This window comes from Acinonyx jubatus, chromosome B3 (genome assembly GCF_027475565.1).
Source record: "Acinonyx jubatus isolate Ajub_Pintada_27869175 chromosome B3, VMU_Ajub_asm_v1.0, whole genome shotgun sequence".
Classification (NCBI taxonomy): Eukaryota; Metazoa; Chordata; class Mammalia; order Carnivora; family Felidae; genus Acinonyx; species Acinonyx jubatus.
Genome location: NC_069386.1, coordinates 134,838,823 through 134,847,011, shown reverse-complemented (window position 1 = coordinate 134,847,011; position 8,189 = coordinate 134,838,823). Strand labels below are relative to the sequence as shown.

Genomic DNA, 8,189 nt, shown 5'->3' with positions numbered 1-8,189 from the left:
AACCCCGGAGGATGGGGCTCCGAACAGATCTCCTGCATCTGGGGAACTCAAGGGACACAGCATTGTTGACCCCAGGGGTGGGGATTCAGGTCACCCCTGCTGCTTCTGGAGCCCCACACGGGCCTTCATTCAACAAACATCCCCTGCTACAGCGTCAGTCCCAGAGTGCCTACACGGGGAGTGTACTCTCTCAGGGCTGCTGGGACAGACGACCACAAACAGGGGTGGGGCTTAGAACAAAAGAATTGTATTCTCTCACAGTTCCGTGGCCCAGAAGGCTCAAACCCCGATGTCAGCAGGGGCCACACGCCCGCCAGAAGCACGAGGGGGAGAACCCTGCTCGTCTCTGGCTAACGCTGGCCGTCAGCATCCCCGGTGGTCAACCCTCCCGTCTCTGCCTCGGACTTCACGTGGCCTTCTCCTCTGTGTGTGTGTCTCCTCCCGTCTCCTAGAAAGACTTGTCATTGAATTCAGGGTCCACCTGAAAAGTTCAGGATGATCATCTCAAGATCCTTGATGACATCGACGAAAACCCCGTTTCTACATAAGGGATGTTGACAGGTTCTGGGCGTTAGGACGTGGACGGGTCTTCTCAGGGGCCATTGTTCAGCTCACTCCAGATAGCGTTAACAGAATCCTTTTCCAGAGCACTTCTGTGGCCCAGGGACCGTTCTCAGTGCTTTCCTCCACTGGCCCACCTCACCTTCATGCTTGTGGGGTGGGCACCAACATTACCCCATTCGCAGGTGAGAGGGCCTCCAGTTTGTAGAGGTGAGCTGAGGGGCGGGATTTCCCAACCCGCTACAAAGTGCAAGTAGAAATCAGGGAACCCCCTCTGTCTGGCATGAGGAGTCCAGGCTTTGTCTACATTTTCTTCCTGACATCATACCTCGCATACCGTACCCCCCACCCAGAGGGGACAGATGGGAGACCCTGGCTGCCTCCTAGCCCGGCCCTCTGAGGGCAACGTACAAAAGACGGCCAGTTTTCGTACGTATCTGGAGACTCACAAGCTCTCAATCAAGCCAAAACCAGCTGCGGAAGTAAACAGAAAAAGGATACGTTCAAAACAGTAGAATTGAAAATCCCACCCACAGCCGCAGTTTCGTGTGACTGCAAATCAGCAAAACACCGAAGGTGACCGAATTTAATTACTGTCGCTCATGTCTGGGTGTCTGTTGAGGCACCAATAACGTTTAGATGGGAAATAAAGACACAGGTAACTCACAAAGCTTTCTGTATTTTCCATAACATTGATCGTTTTTGCCTTCAGTCGACAAAAGTCACTAATTATCTTGTTATAGTAGTGATTTGTTGCACAAATTGGCTCTATTGGCAGAAATCGTCTAAAGGACAAGTCTTGAAAAGCTTGTGTAAAATCTGCTCAATTTTGAACCGGGTGCTGTGATTTTAAGCTGCTTTGTAGCTGCCGCTTCTTCTCTCTGGGGACAGTCACATGTTTGCCTGGAGACTTCACAGGCCAGGGCTGGGTTTTAACCAGAGCTCCCGAGACCGGCTCCTTATCCTAGGGTCCAGCCTTGGGGATCCTGTAGACTGCCTTCCGTGCTGCCTGCCCCTGTTGGGGATGATGAAGAAGCTGGTGACGTTCCTGGCGTGGTCCATCTGGGGGGCACGGAGGAAGGGGTGGAGGGACTTCCGTTTCATCGTGGGGACCCGCACAGCTCTGTGCTCATCCACAAAGAAGTCCCTTGGGCTCACGGCATGTGGGTCAAAGGGTTGCATCCACCCGGCTGAGGGGAAGAGAAATACTGGTTCGCTCTTGGAAAGAGCCAAGAATGGGCTCAGGGGTCACCTTCTGGAAGCCCTTGTGAATGGGAATCCACACTCTGGACACCAAGCCCAGCTTTGTAGCTCACTCCTGGCCTGTCCTTTAATACCCGTGTGATGCTGGGGGTGCAGAGCCCTTGGTGGCCCTGAGCGGCTGTCTCCTTGCTTGCAAAATGCAGATACTTCTAATACAGCAGCAAAATGCAGATACTTCTAATACAGCAGCATATGCCTACTGCTGGCATACTGTTGCCTCTCTGGTCTCCTCGACCTCTCTCAGAGGTGGTTAATATTTTTATTTATTTTTTAATGTTTATTTATTTTTGAGAGAGAGAGAGAGAGACATAGGGGAGGGGCAGAGAGAGAGGGAGACACAGAATCGGAAGCAGGCTCCAGGCTCCAAGCCGTCAGCCCAGAGCCCGACGCGGGGCTCGAACTCAAGAACCGGGAGATCGTGACCTGAGCCGAAGTCGGACACTCAACCGACTGAGCCGCCCAGGCGCCCCAGAATTGGTTAATTTTTAAGAGAAAAGACATCGCTGTGATACACGCTGCTCGGAATGCCAGTGTGGCTCTCCTGCCTGGCTTTGAGATGCCAGGCAGGTTGCCTAACTTCCCACAGTTCTTCAAGTTTCTCATCTCTCAAGTGGACGTAATGTCTACCTTGTCGGGCTGTGAAGAGAATTCCATGCAAATGACACATGCACTGGGCCTGGCATATACTTAGGGGTTTCATGCTTGGTGTGTGTGTGTGTGTGTGTAAACACGCTTACATATAACGTATGATAACTATGCCCAGATGTGTGTTTGAGTAATGCTTTATTGGATCAGGAAAATAACCTTTCTTCTTCTTCTTTTTTTTTTAAATATAATTTATCGTCAAGTTGGCTAACATACAGTGTTATGTGTCCTCTTGGCTTCGGGCGTAGATTCCCGTGGTTCATCGCTTACGTACAACAACCCAGTGCTCATCCCAACTGTGCTGCTCAGTGCCCATCACCCGTTTTCCCCTCTGCCCCGTCCCCCCATCAATCCTCAGTTTGTTCTCTGTATTTAGGAGTCTCTTATGGTTTGCCTTCCTCCCTCTCTGTTTGAAACTATTTTCTTCCCTTTCCCCTCCCCCACGGTCTTCTGTTAAGTTTCTCAAGTTCCACATACGAGTGAAAACAGATGATATCTGTTTTTCTCTGCCTGACTTATTTCACTCAGCATAATACCCTCCAGTTCCATCCACGTTGTTGCAAATGGCAGGATTTCGTTCTTTCTCCTTGCCAAGTAGTATTCCGTGGTATGTATAAACCATATCTTCTTTATCCATTCATCAGTTGACGGACATTTGGGCGCTCTCCATAATTTGGCTATTTTTTCTAATGTTTATTTATCTTTGAGAGACAGAGAGAGAGAGCATGAGCAGGGAAGGGGCAGAGAGAAAAAGAGACACACATACACAGAATCTGAAGCAGGCTCCAGGCTCTGAGCTGTCAGCGCAGAACCCAATGCGGGACTTGAACTCATGAGCTGTGAGACCACGACCTGAGCTCAAGTCAGACACTTAACCGATGGAGCCACCCAGGCGCCGCTAATCTGGCTACTGTCGATAGCACTGCTATAAACATAGGGGTACATGTGCCCCTATGAACCAGCACTCCTGTATCCTTTGGATAAATCCCTAGTAGTGCTATTTCTGGGTCGTAGGGTAGGTCTATCTTTAATTTCTTGAGGAACCTCCACACTGTTTTCCAGAGTGGCTGCACCAGCTTGCATTCCCACCAACAATGCAAAAGGGCTCCTCTTTCTCTGCATCCTTGCCAACATCTGTTGTTGCCTGAGTTGCTCATGTTAGCCATTCTGACAGGTGTGAGGTGGTATCTCATTGTGGTTTTGATTTGTATTTCGCTGATGATGAGTGATGCGGAGCATCTTTTCATGTGTCTTTTGGCCATCTGGATGTCTTCGGAAAAGTGTCTATTCACGTCTTCTGCCCGTTTCTTCACTGGATTATTTGTTTTTTGGGTGTTGAGTTTGATCAGTTCTTTATAGATTTTGGATACTAATCCTTTATCTGATATGTCATTTGCAAACATCTCCTCCCATTCTGTCGGTTGCCTTTTAGTTTTGTGGATGGTTTCTGTTGCCATGCAGAAGCTGATCTTGATGAGGTCCCAATAGTTCATTTTTGCTTTTATTTCCCTCGCCTTTAGAGATGTGTCGAGTAAGAAGTTGCTGCGGCCAAGGTCAAAGAGGTGGCTGCCTGTGTTCTCCTCTAGGGTTTTGATGGTTTCTTGTCTCACATTTAGGTCCTTCATTTTGAGTTTATTTTTGTGAATGGTGTAAGCCAAGTGGTCCAGGTTCATTCTTCTGCATGTTGCTGTCCAGTTCTCCCAGCGCCATTTGTGAAAAAGACTGTCTTTTTTCCATTGGATGTTCTTTCCTGCTTTGTCAAAGATTAGTTGGCCATACATTTGTGGGTCCAGTTCTGGGTCTCCATTCTATTCTATTGAGCTGTGTGTCTGCTTTTATGCCAATACTAGACTGTCTTGATGATTACAGATTTAACCTTTCTTCTTTAAAAAAAAATACGCCTTGGGGCCCCTAAGTGGCTCAGTTGATTAAGCGTTCAACTGTAGATTTCAGCTCAGGTCATGATCTCGTGGTTTGTGAGTTCAAGCACCACGTTGGGCTCTGTGCTGGCAGTGTAGAGTCTGCTTGGGATTCTCTCTCTCTCTCTCTCTCTCTCTCTCTCTCTCCCCCCTTCTTCTGCTCTCTCTTTCAAAGTAAATAAAAAATTTTTAAAAATCTGTCTTATCTGTAAAATGGGAATTTTAATCTCAGTCTTGTCTGCCTCCTCCAGGTGAGAAATCAAGCGAGATCCTGGGAGGCAAGATCCCTCGAGACCCACAAAGCCCTGTACAGATATGAGGAGCTCTGGCTTAACTTGCTGAATGAAGGGGTGTGATTGAGGAATGAGGCATACAATTCTCTTGGCTCTTTTGCAGAACATTAAGGACCTTCCTGCCCTGAGATTCTTCCTGCTCTAAGCCACTTGCCCAAGGTCAAGGAGCTAGTAAATGGTGGAGTCAGGAATTGAACCCAGAGCCTGGGGGTGGGGGGGGGTGGAGTCAGGAGGAGATGAGAGGAACACCCAAGCAAACATCTGCCCCCGAGGCAATGATCCTGCTCCCCCACGTTCACCCCTGGGTCCTGGAGGCGCCACAGATCTCAAGTCAGCTGAGTCTTCTCCAGCTGCTTCCTGTGGGTTGGGAGGGGGCCCCCTTGACCTTTGAGGGGGTCCCTTTTGTCCCCTCCATCCCAACCCTCCTGCTTCCCGCTCACACACAGAGATTGGGTCTCATCCAACAGTTCAGAGCACTTCCTCCAGGTGACCCCTTTCAAATCCTGGTTCCACCATCTCCCGGAGTGTGACCCTGGGTGACTCACTTAGCCTGTCTGAGCCCCATTGCTCATCCCTGGTCTTGGACTAGCAGAACGCTCCTGAGGAGAGCAGGTGCAGGAAGCACCTCACGGTGCCAGGAGACAACCTGGCAACCCAGGCTGGGCTCAGGCTCTGCTTCTGTGTGGGAGAGAGAAACCTTGGTCAAGTCACTTTACCCCTTGGGGCCTCTGTCTGCTCTCTGCAGGGTGGAATTAAGAATCTCCTCGTCACAGCGCTATAGGAATTCGACGTGATTTTGCACCATACCGACCCAGCCCAGGACCTGGCACAGGGAGGGCCCCCAGAAGACTTGAGGCCTCCCTTCCTGCCAGACACTGTGCCCAGCACAGGAGCACAGATGCCCGAGTCTTAGTTCCTGCCTGCAGGGAGCTTGGGTTATAAAGTCCAGGGAGCTGAACTTTGTAGTGTTGTTTTTGTTTTGTTTTTTAATTGTAATAACCAGTTCTCCAGGAAAGCCAATAGAATGTTCCACTTTAATGCAGCACGAACAGAAACAATATATACTCAGCAGAAAGCGTATTTAATGACACTATTGCAACTCAAATGCCTTGTCCTTCCTGAGCTGCCTTGGTGGCAGGGATGGTTTATAAAGGTAGCCCGCCCACTGAGTGCAGAGACAGGTTTTACATGGGTTAAGATGTGTGAGCCAGGCTTAATTCTCCCCCAGATTTATTATTCCTTTACTTTTCCTATGCTCATCCACTGCCTGGACATAAACACCCACACAGTCCCTTTTTATTGATTTCTTGGGGTCTTCAATTATTCTTCTTGATGTACATTCAAGGGAAGATACAGCAGGGGTCTGGCATGAGATTCGTCGCATTCATTCGTTCATTCGTTCCGTTTTGAAGAATAAGTCACAGTCCTGCCCTCAGGGATTCTTTTGTTGCAAATTTTTGTCGTGGAAGAATTCAAACAAATACAAAAGGTCGAGAGAAGGACATAAGGAAACTCACATACCTGTAGCAGCTTCAGTTACGAGGCATATGAAGCCAGTATCATTTTTTCCTCACCCCCCAATCCCTTTTCTCCCTTGGATTGTTTCAAAGCAAATCCTATCCATCATTTCGTTTCACTTGTGAGATTAAAAAAAAAAAAAAAATCACAGCCACAGCAGTGTATCACACCTTTAAAAAAAAGGTGCTTACTTCCTTCACATCAAGCCATTGTTTCCCCTAACTGGTTCCTCAATATTTTCTTCTTTTTTTTTTTTTTTTTTTTTTTTACAGTTGATGTGTTTGAATTCAGATCTCACACAGCCTTTAGTTAACGTGTCTCCAAGCCTCCTCTGTGTCTGTGAGGTGAAACTCACATAACATGAAATTAACCATTGTAAAGCATACAATTCAGCCTCAGGTCCATCCACAATGCTGTGCATCCACCTTTGCCATCTAGTTGCAAACTATTTCAAGCACCCCCAACAGAGACCCCATACCTGTTAAGCAGTGCTCTTCATCTCCCCTGTCCCCAGCTCCCCAGCACCTGGCAACCACTCATCTGCTCTCCGTATCTATGCACTTGCCTAGGCTGGACGTTTTGTACAAATGCAATTACCTAATTCGTGACCTTCTGTGTCTGGCGTCTTTCACTTAGCATAATGTTTCCAAGGTTCCTCCGTGCTTTGGCACCCCACGTATGCCATTCCTCTTTGGGGCTGGGTCCTGTTCCAGAGTGTCACCTCTATTTCACCGTCCCTCCCTTCCATGAGTAATTGATCACTCAGTCCTATCAGTGATATTTCCAAAGTGTGTCTGACAATGTCCCTTTTCCTCCGTCACACACCCATCTCCTGCTCGGTCTACTGCCGCCTTTCACCTCACTTCTTTCTATCGCCTCCTCGCCGTGGAGGCAGAGAGCAGTGTAGAATTGTGCAAAGGAAGTATTTGCTCCAAGGAAGGGAGTGTATTGAAGCCAGAGGTCTCAGCGCCGATCACATCTCTGGCTCCCACATTTCCCCAGAGCTTCACACACAGATCGTGGAGGTTCGGGGAGCACTAGCCAGCCTCCCTGGGTCACTCCGCACTCCAGAACTCAGTAGGGCTTAGGGACGAGGCCAGTCGTGAGCGGTTTTAGCTTTGGGACCCACGAGTCTGTGCAGTTATTCCTAAAACAGCTGGCTGGGTCCTTGTCTTGGAACACATGGGTGTGAACAGGCGGCTGTAATACACTCTGGGCGAGGAGAGTGTGTGCTGTGGGTCACGGCTGGGTGCGGCGTACCTGCTTTGCAAGTCCCAGGACATTTTGCTTTGCAAATTGCAATTGCAACGGCATTGCTTACTGGGGTTGACAACTCTGTCCGGAAGAAGCGTGCTCTGGGTGGCTGGGGGATTGATGGCCACCAGGAAGGGCCTCTTGGAACCCACCGTGGTCCACTGGGTCCTCCCTCCAGAGAACAAGCGACTCTTTTATTTTTAATTAATTAATCCTTTGAAAGAGAGAGTGAGCCAGCAGGGGAGAGGAGCAGAGGGAGAGAGAGAGAATCCTAAGCAGGCTCCACGCTCAGCCCAACCTGGAGCTCGATACCACGGCCCTGGGATCATGACCTGAGTCGAAATCAAGAGTCGGATGCTCAACCCACTGAGCCACCAGGCGCCCCGAGGACGAGGGACTCTCGGTGCCCATGGCTGTAGCTGCTGCAGTGCCCTCCTCGGCCAGCTCAACCGCAGCCGCGTGCATCTCCCTGGGGGCTGTGGAACTTCCCACACCTGGGTGTCAGAGTGGGCTTCTGGTGGGCAGTGGGGTGGCCGGGGAAGCCAGCCTGTGACCTGCGGGGGGTAGGGGAAGTGGCAGTAAGAGTCAGAGTGGTGGCAATAGCAGTCACTGATGGTCTCGTAGAGTAGATGCCCCCCCACCAGTTAGGTGCAGAGGCGGCGACAGTGACGTCGGGTAACGTGGCCCAGGCTGTGTGACTCTGAAGCGTCAATCCAAGAGTTGAGCTGACTCTGAA

At 49.7% G+C, this 8,189-nt stretch overlaps 1 long non-coding RNA gene across 1 annotated transcript; it reads left to right on the top strand.

The window, feature by feature from the left end:
• Nucleotides 1-831: 831 nt before the first annotated feature.
• Nucleotides 832-5,627, top strand: LOC128316222 (uncharacterized). Its single transcript, XR_008299810.1, has 3 exons — nucleotides 832-1,137; nucleotides 4,640-4,840; nucleotides 5,427-5,627. It is a non-coding gene; the product is annotated as an uncharacterized LOC128316222 (long non-coding RNA).
• The last annotated feature ends 2,562 nt before the right edge of the window (nucleotides 5,628-8,189 follow it).